This window comes from Dysidea avara, chromosome 15 (assembly GCF_963678975.1).
Source record: "Dysidea avara chromosome 15, odDysAvar1.4, whole genome shotgun sequence".
Classification (NCBI taxonomy): domain Eukaryota; kingdom Metazoa; phylum Porifera; class Demospongiae; order Dictyoceratida; family Dysideidae; genus Dysidea; species Dysidea avara.
In genome coordinates, this window is record NC_089286.1 from 43,463 (window position 1) to 68,377 (window position 24,915).

General features: G+C 37.1%; 1 protein-coding gene and 1 long non-coding RNA gene across 11 annotated transcripts in view; one reads left to right on the forward strand and one right to left on the reverse strand.

Annotated features, from left to right (window-relative positions):
- LOC136245365 (uncharacterized) overlaps positions 1 to 24,915 on the forward strand; it is a 78,024-nt gene that overhangs the window by 31,498 nt on the left and 21,611 nt on the right. The window lies entirely within an intron of this gene.
- Positions 2,219 to 19,001, reverse strand: LOC136245510 (uncharacterized). Of its 9 annotated transcripts, none has more exons than XR_010695903.1 (20): positions 18,752 to 19,001; positions 6,894 to 6,991; positions 6,680 to 6,837; positions 6,570 to 6,624; positions 6,363 to 6,523; positions 6,256 to 6,319; positions 6,049 to 6,209; positions 5,939 to 6,002; positions 5,731 to 5,892; positions 5,619 to 5,687; positions 5,518 to 5,578; positions 5,411 to 5,471; positions 5,205 to 5,366; positions 5,093 to 5,161; positions 4,992 to 5,052; positions 4,885 to 4,945; positions 4,777 to 4,840; positions 4,658 to 4,730; positions 2,612 to 2,777; positions 2,219 to 2,565 (listed from the first exon to the last, which is right to left on the reverse strand). It is a non-coding gene; the product is annotated as an uncharacterized lncRNA (long non-coding RNA). The 9 variants fall into 9 exon arrangements; XR_010695905.1 differs by having other exon boundaries at positions 2,612 to 2,666; positions 2,722 to 2,777; positions 6,570 to 6,837; XR_010695908.1 differs by having other exon boundaries at positions 5,624 to 5,687; positions 6,570 to 6,837.

Here is a 24,915-nt window from a genome sequence, read left to right on the forward strand (position 1 = left end):
TATGCTACACTGCTCTGTGCTACATACTGTACATGTATACCAGTGTTATTGGTACACTGCACAGGACCGTATAACATCTAGAATTGAGTACAATGCTCAGTGTGGACCATTAATGCAAATGGGACGGGCAACCCCAAGAATTTTGGTGACTGGTTTCCAAACTTTTGCTAAATGCAAATTTAAATCTAGGGGGTGTGGGGGCAAGATTTTCCAGAAAATTGTGTAATTTGAAATTGAATCTGGTAACAATATCAAATAGAATTGTGTTAGGTATAATGTAAGCTACTTAATTGTGCTTGCTTCTGGTACAGTATCAAGTGCAGACTAAAGAATTAAGGGACAGCAAATTTGGATATAACAGACGTGGATGTTATTCTGGGGGTTTGGGGCATGCCCCCAGGAAATTTTTTTAATTTTAACTCTATGTTATAAGGTTTTGCGAGTGGATTATAAGAAATAAATGCCTGGCCTTTTATACAAGGAAAATGGTATGCACACCTCAGCTATCAGTTACTGAAGAGTCAAATGGTTATGATTCATTTTCAAGTATGTTTTACCAGCAGTATTATTAACAGTATCATGTGATAGCTAGGCAACATGAAACAATTGCCATGCTACCATGAGTCAACACCTTGCACTGTTAAAAAAGAAATGTGGTACACTTTTGAAGGACACAAAGGTACTGTACTGCTGCATGCCAATAAGGCACTTGTGGGGCTGTTAACGATGAAAAATTGTAAGCCATTATTTGTTTAATCAGGAGTCCAACAATTTTTTTTATTATGGACTCTTAATTGGTTTAAGTTAAGCTAGGATACAAGCCCATACCTAAACTAAATTTGCCACAGCAGACACTGTAGATAATGTCATAGATAGTATATTACTTAAAAGACCGGGATTGGAAACGGAGTTCACGCGTTGAAACACTCCGTGTTACCGGAAGTGTGGAGGTCAAGCTTCAGGAAGGACCGAATACACGGCTATTTTATGTGTTGACGAAGGGTTTCTTTACTTAGCCTTAGGTGCACAATTTCATTGGGAAGCCAGTCACTTCAAGTACATATGGGAAACTAGCCACGCTACACAACCAATGACTGAACATTTTGTCACCAACTGTGCGTTCTAATAGAATAGCGTGTGTTGTATTAGAGTCACTTCATCACACCTCTGACTAAACGAACGGTCTCGATGACTGTTTCGGAAAATCGGTCCTAGTCAATTCATGCACTACCCATATTAACAATAATATAGTTTATCACACAGGCACACACTTCCCACAAGGGGAGTCATAACAATCTAATTATGGAGAAAACATTTTCTTCTGACAACTGCAGTTGCTATCCAAGTCTTTACTGAACATCTTAGTCCATCTCCATTAAGTACACACCACAGAATCAATAAGATGATGATGACTTAATGTTACAACTTTGTGCATAGCATAGAGCTAGCTAGGCACACATTCCAAGTTATTTATCCCTGCAACAGGGGCAGGCAAGAAAGGATTGTATTATGAGCATGTTCTTTGGTAAGTAGCTAAGCCGTATAATTATGTAATTAATTATTAGAGCATGAGGGCGATTGATGACGTATGCTCAATTGCGCCAATTAGCTACGTATAATATTGATTTAGTTGCTAGTCAAGTCTTTCGCTGTACTGGTTAGCTAGCCACTATGGATAAAGCAAGGGACAAACGAAATAAAGTGGTAAGCAAAGTCAGATAGCCCATACAGGGATCTAGCTGTAGTCATCTATTTCTTTAGAATAAAGAGAATACGGGAAAAGGTACGTGTTATATGTAGTATATTTTGTTGCATTAAAGTATAGACACACAAGCTGCAAGCTCCAAAGCCAGAGGGCTTGCTTATTTTTCATTTGGCTTCTTCGATTAGGGAGGGGTTGTGCAACACTTGTAACTACTCTAATAGAGCAGTCAACCAGATTTTAGTTTGCAGGGGAAGTAGTGACCAACTTGGACAATGATCTATACAACGTAGTGATACCAGTAACAATTGCTATTCCATTTTGTGATCTACTTTTCACATAAACAGAATGTCAATCAACATAATTATACTAAGTTCAGATAATACTGGCGGCGGCCACTCAATAGTTTGAATAAAAATTCCCACCAATCTTTTGGCTGGTAATATCCGTGGTTCTACCATGTGAACACTGCTGCCCAAATTTAGCCGATCTTATGTACAGGTTTCTACAAACAGGAATAGTAGCAATGATATTACATTTACGTATGTGTTAACATATAGCAAGTTTACAGATAACAAATATAGTGGTGCACTGATAATCAGTTCAAAAATTGGACACAGGCTGATATAGGCCACCAATTGTTTGATCCGTATAAATCAGATGCTCAGCATGCTGTGTAACATGTGTTGGAGGCTAGACATAAGCTATTTGGCTACATAATTAAGCTACTGCATTAATGGTAAAGTAGTGACCACCAACAAGTCATCTGTGACTCAGGGTACAGAATATACATTTACATGATGTGATTGTACAATCACCAGCTACTGCTAAGTGTCATGGAGGGTCCTTTTCATCAACCATCACTAAGGGAGGTATGTAAACTTTACATTCATATGAACTCTTGCTTACACAATGTTGACGTTATCACCAGCTACTGCTAAGAGACATGGAGGGTCCTCTCAATCTTCCATTACCGAGGGAGGTATGTAAACTTTACATTGACGTGAACACTTGCTTACATAGTCATCACCAGCTACTGCTGAGACACACAGAGAGTATTCTCAATCTGCCATCACTGAGGGAGGTACACATATATTGTATACAACACGTGTACCTGTATGTACATTGAAAATTTGCTCACATGCAGAAATAATTGTTTTGGACAGCAGTGATGATCAGGAAGCCAATGGTTAGGCCTGTATATGTGTTTACTGCAAAGTGGCACTTGGCCACATTGTTGGCAAATTGCTGGGCATGCAAAGTCTTTTGTGAACTTGTTCAACTTGTAAGAAAAGCAGCCTACTTCATGTGGGTATTCAACTCCTACACTGCATTTGCCAACCCTGAAGTTAGGTATGAGCCACTGAAATGTTATGTAATATGTTAATCAGATTTTTTAAATCTATAGCAGTGTCACTGCTATGTTATCTAATTTGAAATACATTACAGAAGAGACAAGTCAACTAAGGTGGCACAGAAAGTATGTAAATAATGAAATGAAACCTTACAAAGCTATTAGGACATCATGTTTGAGGTCATTTACTGTAAGAAAAGCACAAAAAACTAGAACAAACGAAGGTATTTCATATTGAATATATTCCACCTTGGCAGTAATTTCTTTTTAACAACAGCAACAAGTTACAATGGCCACCCATATCTTTAAACATAGCCTTACATGCCTGTCGAGGGTGAATTTCGAAAAGATGATCCACAGCCCTATACGAAATGCTGCCTCAGTGCCTTTACCAAACTTTGAGGGTCTAGCTGGCAAGGGTGTGCTCCAAACAGTATATAGTGACAGTTGGCATAGTTTTCACAGATTTACAAGGGCATGTAAAGTTACATACTGTAGCTACAATAGTAATTTGTGTCTCATATTTTATACAGTTCTTTCTAGTGCTAACCATGTTACTTGTTAGCAGAGAAGCTGCATTGATATTTGGGTAAATTATTTTAAAACCGGTTTCCAATCAGAGTTTATGGCATGCAATTCAAGTGGGTGATTTAACATAACTTGCATGGTACTGTATATGTCAAGTTACGACATCATAAGAAAGTTTTAGATACATGCAGGCTATATTATACTACTGAAGTTCACAATCACCTGTGCAAATAGAAATTGTATGGCATAACATAATTACTTCAGTGCCACCTTAAACTGAATATCGGTTTTTGAAAAGCAGAATAAAAGTCAGATACCATAAAAATCTTTGGATCTTTTTAGAAGCTTTCTTGGTGCGGTTACTAACATATGGACATATGCTCCTTTAGACATCAGGCTGAGAGGTTCTGAAGAGGGATGGTCTAGTTATTACAGACATCTTTGTGTTTAATTGTATGTTGTATGCTTTAGATGTTATTGTAATTTTTTTAATCTAAAAAGCAGAAGTCAATTTTAATAGCATGTTTATATAACCAACCACAAAATTTAATTCTATGTCAAATGTCCTGCTTATATGGTAGGGACTTAAATAATGCAAAGCTGTGCTGAGTTTTTAATGGGTATGTAGCCTAATTCTCACCAATTGTTTGTCACTTGGCTAGCTAAATCCGTGAGTGTTTCCTGCTGACCTAGTTGATAAAGTATCTGATTTTGCTGTTGTATGGCTCTATTAGGATAGTATGCATGTAGCGATGTAACACATAATATTATGTACTTTGTTTGTGCAAAAAGATGATATTTGTGTCAATAAGTCCAGCCAAATATAGTTTGACATTATGGTTTCACGAAAGCAATTAGTACATCAATAAAAAACACAAAAGTAGTAAGCTAAGTACAACACAATAACAGGCCCCATTGAACTCATGCACATAAAACACTACATACTGTACATATCTCGATTAAACTAAAGGCATTTAAGTATACATGTCTTTATTGTTGATTTAATTGTATGAGGTATTTTATATTATTTTACAGAATCATCTGTAACTCAAGGTACAGAATATAATTTTTACTTATGTGATCATGTGATTGTACAACTACCAGCTACTAGTAAGCATCACAAAGGGTTCCTTCCATTATCCATCACTAAGGGAGGTATGTAAACTTCACACTGACATGAAATATTTCTTACATTATCTTGACATCATCACCAGGTACTGCTGAGAGACACAGAGGGTCCTCTCCATTAACCATCACTAAGGGAGGTACGTAAACTTCACATTGACATGAAATATCTTACATTATCTTGACATCATCACCAGCTACTGAGAGACACAGAGGGTCCTCTCCATTAACCATCACTAAGGGAGGTACGTAAACTTCACATTGACATGAAATATTGCTTACATAATCTTGACGTCATCGCCAGCTACTGAGAGACACAGAGGGTCCTCTCCATCAACCATCACTAAGGGGGGTATGTAAACTTCACGTGAAATATTACTTACATTACGTTATCTTGACATCATCACCAGCTACTGCTGAGAGACACAGAGGGTCCTCTCCATTAACCATTACTAAGGGAGGTACGTAAACTTCACATTGACATGAAATGCTTACATTATCTTGACATCATCACCAGCTACTGAAAGACACAGAGTGTCCTCTCCATTAACCATCACTAAGGGAGGTATGTAAACTTCACATTGACATGAAAACATTTCTTGACATCATCACCAGCTACTACTGAGAGACACAGAGGGTCCTCTCCATTAACCATCACTAAGGGAGGTACGTAAGCTTCACATTGACATGAAATATCTTACATTATCTTGACATCATCACCAGCTACTGACAGACACAGACGGTCCTCTCCATTAACCATCACTAAGGGAGGTACGTAAACTTCACATTGACATGAAATATTGCTTACATAATCTTGACGTCATCGCCAGCTACTGAGAGACACAGAGGGTCCTCTCCATCAACCATCACTAAGGGGGGTATGTAAACTTCACGTGAAATATTACTTACATTACGTTATCTTGACATCATCACCAGCTACTGCTGAGAGACACAGAGGGTCCTCTCCATTAACCATTACTAAGGGAGGTACGTAAACTTCACATTGACATGAAATGCTTACATTATCTTGACATCATCACCAGCTACTGAAAGACACAGAGTGTCCTCTCCATTAACCATCACTAAGGGAGGTATGTAAACTTCACATTGACATGAAAACATTTCTTGACATCATCACCAGCTACTACTGAGAGACACAGAGGGTCCTCTCCATTAACCATCACTAAGGGAGGTATGTAAACTTCATATTGACATGAAATATTGCTTACATTATCTTGACATCATCACCAGCTACTGCTGAGAGATACAGACGGTCCTCTCCATTAACCATCACTAAGGGAGGTACGTAAACTTCACATTGACATGAAATATTGCTTACATAATCTTGACATCATCACCAGCTACTGAAAGACACAGAGCGTCCTCTCCATTAACCATCACTAAGGGAGGTATGTAAACTTCACATTGACATGAAATATTTCTTGACATCATCACCAGCTACTACTGAGAGACATGGAGGGTCCTTTTCATCAACCATCACTAAGGGAGGTATGTAAATTTCACATTGACATGAAATATTGCTTACATAATCTCGACATCATCACCAGCTACTGCTGAGAGACACAGAGGGTCCTCTCCATTAACCATCACTAAGGGAGGTATGTAAACTTCACATAGACATGAAATGCTTACATTATCTTGACATCATCACCAGCTACGGAAAGACACAGAGTGTCCTCTCCATTAACCATCACTAAGGGAGGTATGTAAACTTCACATTGACATGAAATATTTCTTGACATCATCACCAGCTACTACTAAGAGACATGGAGGGTCCTTTTCATCAACCATCACTAAGGGAGGTATGTTAGCTTTACATTTACATGAACTCTTGCTTACACAATGTTGACGTCATCACCAGCTATTGCTGAGAGACATGGAGGGTCCTCTCAATCTTCCATTACCGAGGGAGGTATGTAAACTTCACATTGACATGGACACTTGCTTACATAGTCATCACCAGCTATTGCTGAGAGACATGGAGGGTCCTCTCAATCTTCCATTACCGAGGGAGGTATGTAAACTTCACATTGACATGGACACTTGCTTACATAGTCATCACCAGCTACTGCTGAGACACACAGAGAGTATTCTCAATCTGCCATCACTGAGGGAGGTACACATATATTGTATACAACACATGTACCTTGAAAATTTGCTCACATGCAGGAATAATTGTTTTGGACAGTAGTGATGATCAGGAGACCAATGGTAAGGCAGCAATATTGTGTATATGGTTGATCTATCCAATGTGACAACATCTGCAAGAACCCCACAAGTTTGTACATTATTACATTTCCTTTATCTACTATAGATATATAATGGTAACCTTAGAAGCCAAGAGAAACTAAAAAGCTACAAAGTGGCAATAAAAGAGGTTTGATTTGTACATGCAGAGACAATACGGAAAAAACACCAGTATATTGATCATAACTTACAGAAGCAGTCCTCTATGCATATACAACTTACACCATCATGTTATACAAGAACAGACAAATCCATGGCTTTATACTTCCTACAACCAGCAAAAATTCAAGAGAGTCGGCAACTAGGCAGACTAATGCTCGTACTGTATCTTACATCTTCTGAGAACATCTTCTGACTCTCTTGAATTTTTGGATAATTTTTGGATAATTTTTGGATAATTTTTGGATAATTTTTGGATAACATCTTCTGACATCTTCTGACTCTCTTGAATTTTTGGATAACACGATACTATCAAGGTTAATTCCATTGGCACCTTCTAACAAGAGCTCAATTTTTAAAGAATATTTTGAATTTGCAGCTGTTTCACTTAATGCATTCTACTATACTATTATTAGGCTTGTGCTAAAATGTAGCATTCTTGCAGATACAATCACATATGTTGAGACATGACACACAAAATGGGAAGACAGTAAAAAGGACACCATTGTCCATTTCTATAGTCACTGTTCCCACATGAAAGTGTAAATTGTAATTTACTCATAAATGGTTGTCACAGCTACCTGGTCATGAAGCTCAAGTGATATGGTCACAGCTACCTGTGAAGTGATAAGGTCAAGGCTACCTGGTCAAGTAGAAAGTAAAACATTTCCTTGCACAGTCAACACCCAGGCATTTTTTTTAAAAGTTGAAAGTAGATTATCATGAGTTACTTACGTACGTATCTTCTGTACATGATTATCTTCTCTAAGTGGGCTTTGTTTTGAATCTTTTCTAACTTACTACAATGGCAGATCCAGGATGAGGCATTTGGGGCAAATTCCCCATCCCCCTTCACCTCGTGGAGGAGCCATACTTAATTCTGATTAAAGCACTAAACTTCATGCCAGGCAAAGATCAGCTTATAAAACTCACGAAAATATGTACATTTTACCAGCATTTATTACGAATTCACCTGAAACTAAAGTGAACCAAAGCCAAACTAGCTACGAAACTGTCACCCAGCACATTCGTGAGTACTAAGCGCCTCTAAAAATAATTATCGTGTTGCTGTTGCTTAAGATATTCAGAACCTTTAAACAGCTTTAAAGACTTCATAAAGGCCAAAATGGTAAAAATCAACAGTGAGATACTACTAAGGGGTGTATTATTTGCTGCTTCAAAAATGCAGCAACTCAAGAGGATCTGGCTTTCCCTAACCAACTACTACTTCGCTGTTTGTGCCCCTCCCCTTGCCAGGTGCTGGATCCGCCCCTGACTACACATACAATAAGAGAGATTAAACCATCTAAGCCTGATTTTTTGAAGTCTAAATGCTGTTACTGTTGAGATTCGATGGAAGTGGAACTTTTATTCAACCTACTTCCATTATGGTCTTTGTACTTGCCACCTTTAAGTAGATACAGTTGACCCAGCTGGTTATCTATAAACACTGCCGTTGTCTCTAGAGTTACGTAGCTTAGTGTTCACATAAGTGAAACTGAGTGTGAAGCCCACTACTTCAACAGAACATAATCTATGAAATGCTTTAATAGGACAGTCAGCAAAGGTGTTAAAGATCCACTGTACATACACTACAAATAGTGCTAATGCCTTCATCATTAGCACTGTATGTATCATTTTAAAACGATTCTTTGTAAATGCACGTTTCAACAGATGGAAGCAGCAGTGAAGGACCATATGAAGGAATGACTGATGATGATGCTGATCCTCACCCTTTGGCAACTCCTTCAGAGTCTTATCTTTGGGGGCTTCTGAAGGGGAAGGGATATTCAAGATCAAATGTCATCGTGAGAACAATAGACAATCATCAGAAAGGTGCATATGCTACCAAAGATTTCCATGCTGGACAATTTGTCTGTGAATATGGTAGCTCAGTGGCAATGGTAGAGGAGACTGATGAGAAGAGAAAATATTGCTTGTTTGCTACCTACCAGGATCAACAGTATGTTTTTGATGCTACATCCCACGTCAATGACCCTGGTAGATATATTCAGAATGCCATAAGAAATGCCAATGTCAAGCAGATGCCACCAGTGCTGATAGGAGACCACCACCACCAACGGTTAAGAATTGGATTTGTTGCCAGCAGAGACATCAAAGCTGGAGAGCAGCTGATGTTTGATTACAGATGTAAAAAGACAAAAAAACAGCAGTATGAAAGGCCAAGGCAGGAATGCACTGTTGAAGGGTGCTATTCACTAGTAAAGAAGCTGGCAGATCACTACCGTGTGACACACAAAATGGCAAAAGAAGAGAGGGATAAACACCTAGCTATGGCCAAGAAGGTTGGTGTACTGTGTATATGATCAGAGTGTAGATATTCTATACATTTAGATCAGATATGGATTGCTCCCACAATCATCAAAAGTATGTCCATAACAAATTTATGTATGCAGTACATACAGGGTTTAATACTAGCATGGTTAATAAACTGAATCATGTATTGTTACACTGTACAAGTATATAGCACACAAACATTGGTGAAACTAATTTTCTACTGTGCTGGGAACACCAATATGAAGTTCGAGAAAAATGTAAACAGAGTTTTCGCTCAGAGAGTCACAATTAAGTGTTTGCATGGTCACTAATGAACAAAAGCACAAGCAGTGTTTTGGAGATTACTGAAATGGTACAACAATTCTATTTAAAGTCCATCATAACAGCTTTGGCTTGTGATGATTTTTAAAACAAAAAATCCTACATAAGGTGACCCCATTACCCTTTGCATTTGATGCTCGAGTGGCTATGCACTTTACACTGTAATGTACTGCAGACAAAAAAGAATTCCAGACTAGTTTTAAGACTGTACATCAGAGTTGCAATGACTTTTTTGCTGTCTAGAGGATAAAACCAATGGGTTAAATAGCAAAAAAGTTTTTTAAAATTTTATTGATCGTAAGTATCAAGTGCAATGGGATACAGAGACTTGTGTCATTCTGAATCTGTTCACCATGAATTGGGCAAGGTATATCCATAAAAATGCATTAAAATATACAGTACATTATTATTATAATTATTATACAGTGGTGAATCTGGTGGAGCACGCTTCTCCCCCAGTGGAGACTTCCTTTTATGCACATATGCATGCATGCCCTGGTGTTTATTTCCTAAAAGTGATTTTGGACCTTGCATTTAGTATCTAGTTATTCAGGCTCTAGGTAATGAGTAGTGAGACAAGAGAGGCTACCTACAGCTGCAGATATACATACATACCTGGCTATAAATGCTACAATCATTGTTGTAAGTAAAGATCCCAAACTACAAGTCAAATTTTGCATGCACTCACAGTACCACTTTGTGCTCAGAAATATGTAAATTCCTTTCCCTTGTTTCATTACTTTTCTCTTTGACCCAACATATATGGCACATGTATACATATGTATATATTGACTCGGTTAAAGTACATTCAATAGTATGTACTGACCATGTTGTAATAGCCAAAGCAATTACTACATGTACATACATCATTTCTAAATTTGTAATCAAAACTTTACATAATATGACAGATGAAGATGAATGAGACTAACAGTGACAGCAGCCAGCAGAGTGACAGCAGCCAGCAGAGTGACAGCAGCCAGCAGAGTGACAGCATCCAGCAGAGTGACAGCAGCCAGCAGAGTGACAGCAGCCAGCAGAGTGACAGCAGCCAGCGGAGTGACAGCAGCCAGCAGAGTGACAGCAGCCAGCAGAGTGACAGCAGCCAGCGGAGTGACAGCAACCAGCAGAGTGACAATGAAAAAGTAAATAGCACACCAATGCAATTAGAATAAATCTACAGTATTGTACTATGTTTTAGACAAGTGAAGAAAGCAGAAGCAACAGCAACAGTGATGAAAATGATAGCAATGTAAAAAGGTAAGCTATTTATGCATTGACGGTTTGCACCATTGTACTGTATTTCAGATGAGAAAAAGTACAGGGGGAAAATCCATAAAATCCATATGTAACTGCCTGAGCAAAAACCGCCGGCCATTTTTTGGTACATTCCTTGCATCTCACTTTATTGCATTTCTGTTATCTATCAGAGGAGGCTTTAAGCGCCGCTTAACTAAATTATATGAAGGCCTGTTTTGTGAAGTGGAGTACATAGTTGTTCAATACCATTCAGTGAGACATTGTCAATTCTATCTATGAATCATTTACTGTGTAGAACTCAAAAAGAACAGATAATTATACATAAATCAGATAAGGGAAGAGGTGCAAGGATAAGTCATCTTTGAATTGGTTAATATCATCCAGTATAACTAGAGAATTGGGTAAACAATTTCACATATTTGATGGTAGAAGGGAGGAAAGAATATAAATATGTATCAGTTATAGCAAATGGAATAGTGAAGCACTGGCTCCATGGATAAAAATCTTGTTGTTTCTTGCTTTCTTGTAGCAGCTGCAGTCGACATACTTTTGACAAGTTAAAGGTTTCAGTAGTTGTAGTAAAGTTTGTTCTACAAATTAAGCTATTGTAACCCTTAATTATATTAAGGTAGTGCCCCTTGGCCTTTATTTAAGACCTGGTGTTTATTTGAATGTGGCTTTTATAAGGAAAAACAGTATATATAATTAAAGCTTAATATGAGAGTGATTTGACTATAGAATCTACCCTGGTGCTGCACATCCAACCTCTGGTTATCTACAGTAACAAAAGAGTGGATAGCTAAAGTTTCAGCCGTATATGATGAATGATCATTTGTAGCACTAGACAGTTGGAACAGTGATAAACTCAATTTATATAGAAACAATATGGAAAAAAGCACCTTAAATTACAGGAGCTTAAATAATTGATCATAACTCACGACTGACATAAGCTATGAACCCTATAAACATGGGACTCAGCTCAATCAAGGGTTTTTGATAAGGAATGGGACTCTGAGCCAAACTACCCCCATCTTAAGACATGTACTGCTTCATCAGTGGCATACCACTGGACCAATCAATTAAATTTTGAAGTGAATTGGTTGCAATAGTGAATTATTGCTGAGAAAAAAGGAGCAGAAGGCACGAGGTGGTAAATGGGCCATTTGTGTTCATATTGCATGCCTCTGTATTGACAAAGAAGAGGGACATTCCAATAACAAAAAAAACAATGGTAAACGATATTTTTATCACATCATAAATAAGTGCCCGTAACTCACATATTCTTTACTGTGCAAACACGAAACTAAGATTTTCTTACTTTCCATTTAGGTTTTATTGATTTGAGGTTATTATCAGTGCGTACCATGTACCATGAGTATTTTTACCCACTGTATCTTATGGCTACACAATTTATGTTATTCAACTGGTGAGGATTCAAACAGACCCTAAGGTTTTTACTCTAGCACCAAAGTGTGGGGCCAAAATGTGTCATGTATTAAGCACCCTTCAGCAAAAAGAAATGCAAACACTTTACAAACCATTCTAAAATGATCCATACTCGATGGTAGTTGCACCTGAAACAAATATTCCATTAAATTCTGTATCAGACCATATGACTTACGTGATGAAACCCACAATCAAAGTTAAACAAGTAAGAATATTCAATCACAGAAACTTGATTTGCAACTGAATGTTTCATAACTAGCAAAACATTGTATAGGTACAGTGTTCAATTAAACTTCTCCAAGTACGTAGTTCAGTAAAAATAATTTCTATCAATGGGCAGTTTTAGGCTGAAAGGTGACGTTACCATAATTAATGTCAACATTTATGATTGTATTGTGAAGCATGCAGTCCCCAAAAGTTCTATGCAGGTTTAAGGGTTAAAGTAACAATGTTATTTCTAACCCTGATTACATGAATATATGCTCTGCTAGGATTGCATAAACATATAGAATTCTTGCAACCCCAGTTATGATTAAACCTCTGTGTAGGGAGAAGGCAGAAGTGAGGAAGGTCAAGATAGGGAACACAGTGAAGAAAGAGAACCCAGTGAAGAAAGCGAACACAGTGAATGCAGTGAGAAAAGCAAAGAAAGTGAAAGCAGTGAAGAAGGAAAAAGCAGTGAAGAGAGCGAATACAGTGAAGAAACCAAAAGTAGTGGAGAAGATGGAAGGAGTGAAGAAAGTGAAAGCGACGGAAGTGACAGCAGCAATCAAAGTGAAAGTAACGTAAAGGTAAGTAGTTATACATACTAGTACGTACACTGATTGCAATCTTACATATAGAAGATATCTGTTTGATGTTACAGTAAATATTTCCATATAATCACAGGTTACTTCATGCATTAGTGAGTTATGAGTTGAGTAATGAACGATCGAATTATGAGTTGAGTAATGAAAGAGCAAGTTATGAGTCAAAAATGCTAGCAAAAATAAGACAACTGTGGTATTGTTTCTATGTTATGCATTGAATGAAAATATCACTTCACAGCTGGAAGAAATAGGGGAATTAAAGTTTAGCCACTCGTTGGTTTGCGGCATAATGTTGACCCAGTACCCTTAACTCCTGGTCTTGAATTAACTATTACTATAAGTAACTACCTCAGCTTAGCAAGTCTTTCTTCAATGGTTCCCAATAGCAAAAAGTTTCAATATCTCGCATGGTTTTTACCTCAACAACATGGTGTCTAGTAACCATTGCTAACATGAAAAGATACCCTCTATATGTATGTTATAACGCAAATGTACATGCACCATACAGTATAAACAAGAGTTAATATTAGAATGCAAATGTAGAGTACATGCACGTCTGTATATGGTATATCAGTGTACATATATATTGTGTGCATTTATATGTAATTACAGGCACAGGCAGGACCCCTTGATCCACTGGATTTAAAATTTAAACAGTTTTATAAATATTTGCAAGGCATAGCAGGTGGCGACAGAGGGAAAAAAAGTGCAAAAGCCATCACAGCAGACGTACACAAGTTCTTTACAAATGCAGCAGCAGCAGTAGCACTTCAGCTAACAGCAACACACTGCTATCACGTCACAACCTAGAGCAATACTACCGCCAGTTAAAAGGTGAAGGAAAAGCTCCAAGTACCATCCAGAATAAATTACGTACGATACGGCATGCTGTAACATTCATTCAGCACCACACTGACAACAGCAAGAAAGGTGAAAGACGGTATATGGAAGCACAGAGAGTCATAAATGTGCTAACGCTATGGATCCGGTCCCTGAATAGATCTAAAAAACTGCAACGTCAGAAGCATAGCACTGAGGTGACAAAGAAACTACCATTTATCAAAAACCCAACACACCTCTTGGAAAGCAAGGCTCTCTATAAAGAAATCAAGTCTTCGGTAAAGCGACTAAGAAAAGCATATAATGACAAAGATGCAAAACTTTTAACAGCTTACTGTGCAGCACACGCTGTTTTTCAAAACTCGCAAAGATCTGGAGTAGTCCAGAATGCAACCAAAACAGAATACAAAAGCCGGATAATCAACTCCAGAGGGAAAACAATAATTAACATACTGGGCCATAAAACTGGACCACAGGGAAGGGTACAGCTTGTACTTACAAATCAAGCAGCAAGACTGCTTGATTTATATTATGGCTTGGTGAGAAGGCACATAATTCCTCAAAATGATGAATGCAGGCCCTTGCTATTTTTAAGAACCAATGGCAAGGAATAAGACCAAGTGTATAGAAGGATGTCACAAGCATTTCGGGGAACAAGAATCCGAAATATTCAGCCACCAAAGCCATCAGAATTTCGAATCATTACTAGCACCAAAGCAGCACGTCATTGCTCAGACAAAGACAATAGAGGAGTAGCGAAACATTTAAATCATAGCGTTGAGACCCAAAGGCAATACTACGAATTTGCAAACACCAAAGATGCTGTACATGCACACAAAATAATTAAGAAGTTAACAAAACACAAAAAGCAATAAAAGGATGGATATATACTTACTTGATATACACTGTACCACATTGTTTGTATATATAAATGGATGGATATTATTATTAACATACCTCACTAGTGGCTAATAAATTGCTATCATCAACACGGAGTATGTAGTAAGGTCTATAATAATTTAATTTGTTTGGCAGCTATTACAGGCTAAACCCATTCAAACAAATGGCAACATTTGTGGAAAGCACTGTTTACTTTATAGGTATGTGTAGTGTTCTCCTCTGATATGACATTTCTCCTAGATATCACCAACTACAATGTGTGACCCATTGAATAAAGACCCAACTAGTTTGCATTTTCTTCAAACTTCATTTTTATGACTTTCTTGTTGTCTAGAGGGAAAAACCAATGGGTTGTTAAGTTTCAGCTTTAACTGGTAAATGCTTTTGGAGTTATAGCAATACGCAACTTGAAGAGCAAAACAATCAATTTGTACAGTACCTACATATATGGGAAGAAAATTACAAACGCTTGTTTAATCAACCGTAAGTTTTAAATTAAATGGGCTAGGGAGTGTGTCATTCAATTCACCATAAACCGGGGCATTTAGGATCAAGCAAAAAGGCTGACCAAGCTTAGAAACAGCGACGACAAAGTTATGTTTTACAGCAATGTAAACAAATGCACATAACTCATGGTTGCTTAATGGTACAGAAATGAAACAAAGATATTCTTACTCTCCATGAAGAAGCAAATCCAGTGGTATATTAGATATTTCAACTCAAGTCTCTTCCTTCACTGTGTACTGAAGCGATTAAAACTTTATTTATGTAGCAAGCATAGGCATACATTGCAATGGCATTATGCAAACAGTCAGGTTTTCGCTCAGTGGGTCACATATATTGTTATAATCACAACACATTTACAATAGACCATTTTATTGAAAGGCATGAGGAATTTATAAGAATTTCTGGAGTACACATTTTCTAACCCACACATTGTGCTTTTCAAAGTGTGTGAAAGGAAACTTGGACACGCGATTTACTACTTATAGACCTACAGAGTGAAAATTGCATGTTATTAGGTGAAGATATGGCTTCAAGAAGAATGCAGTACTCATCATAAAGACGTAAGCCTGGTAGTCACAGAAACACTTGACCTTAACATATCATTATCCGGTCCTACAAGATGAAGAAACTAGAATCAAACCTAATGAAAGTACTCCGAGATAGTTTGCCAGAGTCTATAGTTTACTGTTTCAATTGATGATGGTTTAAACTGCTACTCTCAGTTAGGGATGGGCGGTATTGCATTTTTGAAGAACGGTACGGTATTAGGAAAAATACCTCGGTATCACTAAATACCTTGTTATAATACCTTTTAAACTTGGGTAAGCTATGATTTGCACTTACACCCACATTGTTTTAAAAGAAACAAATGAAACAACAATAATATTGTGCCACAAAGTAAGTTTTGGAGTATCCCAAAAAGTTAAAACCATTGTGAATACTTCAACATACACTCATAGCTCTGTACTTGTCCACAGCGTAAACATGTTTGTATGAGGCTTGACTTCACATACGTATGGTCACCACTAAACCACCAAAAATTAACTACTACATCAAATTCGGTATTCGGTATTTTTAGAAAACCACTTTGGTATCTGAAAAATACCTTTTTAACTACTAATACCTAAATACCTCCCAACCCTACTCTCAGTAGTCTATGGCAACACTAATGTGAGTTCCAATAGTTAGCTATACAATTGAATTAATTTTAACAAAAATGTAAAAGATGAAGTACAGGTACTTGATGACTGGTTTTCAAATCAAAATGATCACGGTGAAGCAAGCATTGTGACATGGTTTACCTTGGTGATATAGAACAGCATTTAAAGGGGCTAGCTACTGTATGTGCCCAGATTGTTAACACCATAAAGCTGGCCTTGTAAAATGATTATACGTCAAGTGAGCTAGCTTACAATGTTTCCTAAACTGCTTAGCATCATGACAAAGGTGGTGAGGGCATAGTAATTCTGTCTGAGACAAAACACTTAATTTTACTGCAATAACACTGCTGTTACAACACACATGGTTATTAAACCTAAATACACGTTATTACTCCTCAGCTGCTTGCTAATGCCTTTTACAGTAGTAGACTGTTATCCATGGCTAGTTGCTAACGTTGTTCTCCCATGCAGCTACTAGTGCAGACTGTCAGAAGTTGCTATCTACATGTTGTATATGTAAGCTTCATGGTTTCACTGCCAGTTAAATTCTTAAACGACTTCTTCAAGATTCTCAAGTGTATAATAGCCCCTTTAAGTGCCCAAGAATGCTTTAACAGGGTGATAAAGCAGTGTTTATATTGCTGCAGTACAAACATAGACAATATAGTAAAAGTAGGGATTCGCAATGGTGACGTCACTACTAGTTACAGGTTTGTCTATGGTTTCAGTAATCAAAGGAATCGGCCTCAGTTCACAAAGCTGAACTTTTTTGTACATTAAAGTCCGGACCCACAATGAGGATTGTCCATACATAAAACTATTAGTACCTAGCTACTTGTACTATATTATTTATGCTACAAATCATTATCACTGCATACATACAAGTACTAAGCTTTGTCAGGGCAAATCTTTTAAAAATATATGCAAATTTGGTCTCCTTTTCCTGGGCAGACCAACTATACTATCTGCCCAGTAATCACACGAACAAGCAGTAGTCACTTTCACAGGTATAGTGACTCCCAGGATCAAACTGTAGTAAAGTAATCAAGGGTCTAATTCACAATGCAAGAGATCAAGCAATGCAAAAAAATGGACAATCAAGCCACTTCAAGAAGGCTTTCTATTTACACATCAAGAAATCAAGCATACATTTTAACAATCAATGTGAATTAAATATCTTGATCCCACAATTACCAGGATATAAATAATAGTCTATAGTTGTACACTGTACGTCGTAATATTTTGAGGCAGCACCAGGTTCCCAGCAGTGTTTATTCTAGGGCTGTTGGGAGAACTTCCCCCCTAAATCTCAAATAAAATTGTGAGTGACAACTATAACACTGCTGTATATAACTACTGAGCACACAAAACTTCCAAAAATGTTCTTACAAAATTTTCCCAGGTAGATTTGCATACCTTCAAATGTTTTCAGGATAATATATGGCTATGAAAAAATCTCACATGGTGAGCCAGGTATTCAATACCTGTGAGCAGAAGTATACCAAATTAAGCTTGAGCACATTCAACTTTTAATCCCAGAAGGTACAATTTTCAAAAAATATATATATTCTGAACTTTAATTGTAGCATTATATGGGGTGTGATACAAATCATGTGCATGAGCAACACTTAAATGTGCATCAAACTCCACTCACCCAATCACAAAAATCAACACTTTTGATATAGCAGCTAACCCTTCTGGGACAAGTATAGACTAGAAAGACTGGTTCACAGATATTACAAATACATCAATACATTGAATTAACTGAACCATGGAAGTCATGGTAGTCTGGTCCCCAACCACCCATATGCACTGGTTCCCAGATATTACAAATACATCAATATATTGAATTAAACTGGACCATGGAAGTCGTGGTAGTCTGTTCACCAAGCACCCATATGCAAAGATTTAATTTAGGCATTTGCATGATAACGATAAAATGTTTAATTTTGTTCTAAATAGTGCTGCCTACAAAACCAAACCTGTTATATTACTATTACTCATTACAGGAACTGCCTGTGAAACCTGATCACATAAGAAAGAATGATCAGGTTTCATGATAGCCGCAGCTACTAACCTTTAGCAGCCAAGCCTTTCGAATCATGCGACAGTCCACTTAAATATCTTCTTCAAATATGCGTCAAAACTGCAAGCATGGCAAGCCGAGACTTCAACGTTGCGCTGCTTCTACTATCAGGAGCGATCCGCGGGAGACAGTACCGGAATTAACGAAGTATCACGTGTTTTCTGGTGAAGCATCTCCTCGTCAAGCGTTTAAAGTGACAAGTCCAGGTGAAACCAATCAGTAGATATTGGAGGCCCCAGTGGCTAGGCTGATAGTCACACACGATCTGAAAGGTGAGCATATTGAGCCAGGCCGGGGCCTAGTCTCGTGTGGCCAGACCCTTTCCGCACAGCGCCGTGCTATAGTAGCGCGGCGCTTATAATTTCCAATCAATAAGCGACTGCGCGGAAAGGGTCTGGCCACATGAGGCCGGAGCCCAGAAATTTTGAGTGGTCCAGCCATGATCATGGACTACAAAGGAGGTCATACATGTACACTACTTTTTATTGATTTAATAAGATCTTTGTGATACTTGATTTGATTTGATTTTTAAATTAGCCTCAAGTCAGTCGGCAATGCCGTTCTTCCCTGACTGAGGAGGAAACACAAAAATAGCATACATATACACATATAAATTACAACAGCACACACACAATAACTGAACAAAAAATTACAACACATACAAAACAATTAAGCAAACAATTTACAAACACAAAAATCATCCTCAACTGCATGTGCTATGTACACACAGGCACATGCACAGCATGCCAAGCTAGGAGGGTCTGGGGGCATGCATGCTCCCCCAGGGAAATTTTTGAAAACAGATGCTCTGAAATGGCATCTGGAGGCTACTTTACATACAAAGTCTCTTTCTCCTCTTTGTTAACATCAATGGTAATTTTGTGCTACTGTACCAATCATTCAATATCAATTTTATTTTGGTACAAAAAATTCCTGAAGCAAATATTTACGTAGTTCTATACAGAAACCATTTAGATTGAAAGACAATTACCAGAGATGTAGTGGCTTGAACAGCAATGTATATGATTAGAACAGTGGCTACACTTTTCAGCTACTTGAATTTGTAAAAGGATCAATATACTCTAGAGTGGTCATCAAAATATACTCTAATAGAACAGTCACCGTGATACTCTAATAGAGCATTCAGTAAAGACTAGGGTCCAGCCAATGCCGGACCAGCCAGACCGTGTGCTCTGGCCCAGCAGCCAAGCATTGTATTAGTTGTGCTTGTCATACCATGAGTTAATAAAGCTGATTTTAATGGAGGTGAATTTCTAGTTTGATGTGCTGTAACCCAAAAAAATATTAACTTAATGTCTGTGCTACAGGTACACCGGGGTATGGTGATTAGGGATAATTTCTAGCTACTCTAGTTATTATGATAGCTCAGTTTGATTTATCGCATTTTGCTTGAAAAACTTTGCAGGTTCCTTGCAAGTCTTTAGCCACTTTTGAGTTCAATACTTGTACTGGCTTGGTTCTCATAGTTAATAGCCAAAAAGTGCATAACTCTAGCCCTTTTTGTGACCCAACCAATGAACATTGAAATTTCCTTGCAGCTTGAAACTGCCTGAGGATGCTAACAAAATACGTACTTGCAGCCTAATTATGAAGTGGCTTGCTTTTCCTACCATGTATTTCTAACAAATTAAAGTAAGATGATCTTCATGGGTTACAGCAAAACTTAGTGTACTTTCAAAGTCAGTTATGAACATGCAGAATAGCAGTTTATAATTATATGAAAAATTTAAATTTAAAACTGTCATCAAGAGTTAACAATAGTGGAGGGAGAGTGTCTAATACTGCATAGGCCTGTAAAAAATGATTGCATGAAATTGAAAGGGATAAGCTCTCTGCAAAACTCTGTATTTTGTAGTATTCTTTATATGTTTCAATCATCGCATTCTTTGTTCTGTCAGCGTGTTGTGCCAGTGTGAACATTTTACATGTCTGGTCCCTTTCATGATCAATTTCATGCGATCGAGACTCTACCTCCACTATTATTAACTCTTGCTATCATGCATGTTTCCTGGTCTTTTATGTCTTACTTGCTTGGTAAGGGTGTTGAGAAAACTTGCAGCCTGTACTAAATGAAGACTGTGAGGAGTGGAGTATGCAAAACTGATTTCTAGCAATTTCACTATTATTCATTATGATCCTCAGTACATATAATACTCCTTATCGGTATGCTGCAAAGAATGTGTGTGTAACCAATACCCATTCAGTACACAAAATTAGTGCAAGGTTATTAAAGGTGCAGAATAATACTATATAACACTAGCAAGCTATCTTATATATTAGGAAGGAATTTACAGTAGCTACGATAGATTGTCCTAGGTTGCATAGCTTGTATCTATATCATGTCCAGTAGTCCAGTCCATAACACTCAATTAATATATGGCTTATGTAGTATATTCCTTCAAAGATAAAAGTGTCTTCTTCAGTGCAGCCAAAAACGCAAATTATTTGGAATTTTAAAATTTCATATTTCACTACCGGTGGGCTAACTAATTGCCTGATTCTATCAGACATGGGCTTGATTTTTTCACTGTTAGTCACCACTTCATGCTAGCAATAGTCAAAGGCTTTGCATTTTATGCTTGCGTGTGTGTAGTGTAGTGTAGTGTAGTGGATAAAGCTACTGCTGTTTCCCAACAATCATTTAACAGAGAGTATACTCTTGCACAATTATGGCAAAGACGACCTTGTGCAGCTTACAACGGATAACAGCTACAATATATATGCTGCAGATGTTATTTGCATATATTATATGTCCATGTGTGTTAAATGAATTTTGATATTTATGATCAATGTAACTTTTAAAATTGAAATGATTTCATGTCTACACATGCATTGTAGCCTACTGTAGCCACAAGGAACAAGATTACAGAGAAGAAAAACAATTTAATAAGTTAGTTATTTGAAGCTAAGGACAAATGTCTGATTACGAATATTATTACTGTAATGTTTCAGACTTACAGTACCTCAGTGTGCAAAATAAAGTCCAGACACTGGACAATTTCTGGTCAATTACACCAGGTGTCAGGCCATTATTGAATTTATCCGGAAATAGTTTCCTTTCAATGTGGAGCAGAGTTTATATTGGGCTAGGAGGGAGGCCAGACATGATGGTATTGACAAGTAATCAGTTATTTGATTTGGTCTGTGGTGACCACAAAGGCATGCCCAAGATGTACACTGAGGTTAACAGTTTACTATGCTGTGCCAGCCTACTTGTCTCAGTCACCTGTACTGCAATAGTAAAATGTATTTATTACCTGATTGCCAGTATAGTACTTTTACTTGTGGTGCTCATGATCACCTGTACAACTAGTTTATACTTTAAGCTAGAATGAACAAGCTGTCAGCTATCAGTGCATCTCTTATGTTCATACACTGTATTAAGGATAGACCCACGATATTTTCTAAGACATGGCAGCATAAGAAAAGTTTGAATATAAAAGCAAGTATATAAAAGTCTTTATGACTCATTTCTTACAAACCCTAGAATCAATTCCTTTATGTGATCAGTAGTTACCCTTTAAAATACTGTAATGTCAGTGAATGGTTGAAGTTAAAAAGTCCAGTCAAATCTCTTGATGTCCACTCAACTTTCACAATGGCCTGACTGTACGTCAGCACATATCTGAAAAGCTATTTCACACACTGGCACCTGCAAATACTTTGAAGTAAGGCTACACTTGAGACCCCTATAAAATAATTTCTATGTACAGCTATGTATCAGAAGTGTGTAGATGTAGTTTTGCATAGGGTTGACTATGTACTGTAGATGCAAAATTACATAGAATATGACACTCACTGTAGCTAGTCCTTAATTGTCATGCATGTTCTAGGTCAGTGTAAAATATAACGAGACATATAATAAGCTGTAGTGTCTGTTTTGTAGAGCTAACAATATTAAAGATCATTCAAATGTGTTGTCTGTACCTGTGTTGTCTGTACCTGTGTTGTCTGTACCAATCCCCACTGAAATACTGTAACATTTAAAAAAATTCAATTAACATTCTGCAATGCAATTTATAGTTTATTCTATGGTTTAAAAATGGTACAGTATATCTTTGTAGGATACGGTGTAGTTTTTCATGTAGGTCATGGGGGCGAAAGTCAGGTGATGAAATTATTATTAGTTAATAGGTGATGTAGAATATTGTTTGAAGCCCTCGTGCAGCTGTATTACAACAATCATCCAATTGATATGTATATAAAAATGTACAGAGATCATCTATTCTTTAATACAATAGTAACTTTTGATGCAGAATATAGTCTGTTTGTTTTCTGTTTGTGGGAAGATAAATATTTGAGAACCATGCAATTGTATGTAAATAAAATGTAAATAAAACAAATGCATATTATTGCAATGAAGCCTGATTCCTGTATATCTTGTACCTAGGCCTGCATCAAATATGCCAGCATAATAAAAATACTATATATAGGCTAGAGTGCTATATTCCAGTTTATATTATATATATATCGATAGTTATTTCAAACTATGGAGCTTAATTCCTTGAAAATGATACTTATTAGGGCAGTCAGGGGAAAATGCAAACCTCAATAGAGCAGTCTAATAGAGCATTCACTGATCATGATCATTGCATAAATTATTTTAGTTAACCTAAGAGCATAATACAAGCATATCGGAAACACTACAGTAAATAATACAAGCATATAGGAAACACAAGCATATCGGAAACACTACAGTACATAATACAAGCATATCGGAAACACTACAGTACATAATACAAGCATATTGGAAACACTACAGAGCATAATACAAGCATATCGGAAATACTACAGTAAATAATACAAGCATATTGGAAACACTACAGTAAATAATACAAGCATATTGGAAACACTACAGAACATAATACAAGCATATCAGAAACACTGCAGTACATAATACAAGCATATTGTGGAAACACTACAGAGCATAATACAAACATATTGGAAACACCACAGAGCATAATAGATAACGAAATTGAAAGCTTTCTGGGCAAAATTTTGAGCATATTTTTTTGACTCAGGTCTACTTGTAGCTACCATTGTAAGTTTACAACTGTTTGCTTTTGTACCTTTCTAGCCTGAATCAACCACTGAAAACTGTAGCAAAAATATTAGCTGGCTATATATGTGGGTGCTGATGTTAGAGTGGAAATATACTTTCTCCCACTACTAAGTGAAGCACTACATGATGTTGATGGTGTATATGTATCAACATCTAGGGATCTTTGAATAATTCAAAGGGGCAAAATAATAGGATGATGGTTGGTGACCCCTAAATTTATGATATGAGATAGTAGCAACTAGAAGGAGTTCTACAAAATGTATGAGATAAAGTTTGTTATACATTGTACATGTCCTGTTCCTTAAAATTACATGCATGCATAGCTACATACAGTAGGATCTTGATTATCCGAACTTTGATTATCTGAACCCTCGATTATCCAAAAAGTAGTATTTGTTAACAGGTGTATGTTCTATTAGAGTAGTTCAACAGAGCTCTCTGTATATACATCAATGGGCTTCATTTATCCGAACAAATTCACTTATCAGAACACTTTTGTGATTCAGCCGGCACACAGGTAATCGGATAATGGAGGTCCCACTGTACATCAAGTAAAATTTAGTGATCATTAAATGTTTACTGGAAAGATATTGCTAATAAAGGGTATTTGGGACCATTTTGTCCATTTCATGGGTTGGTGTGTTTTAATTAGAATTTAATGTTGCAGTGACCTTTTGTGGTCATCAGTAACATTTTAGAGATCGTTGATTGTTTATCTGGCAATATATTATTGCTAATAAAAGGTATTTGGGACCATTTTGTCCATTTCGTGGGTTGGAGTATTTCAATTAGAATTTAATGTTGCAGTGACCTTTTGTGGTAGGTAATCATCAGATAACATAATCAATGAATTACCAAGCAATAACATTAACAGATAAAATAATTTATGCATTACTGCATAAAATTATATGTCCATAAAATTTGGCTCGATTCAGCACAAATTAAATTAGTTGCTATGTTTCAGCCAATCAGAACACACCACACTGTAAAAAAAGAGGAATATAAGATGGCATTTCCAGTGGCATATTGAATACAAATAAGCTTAATCTAATACCCTGCAGTATATTATAAT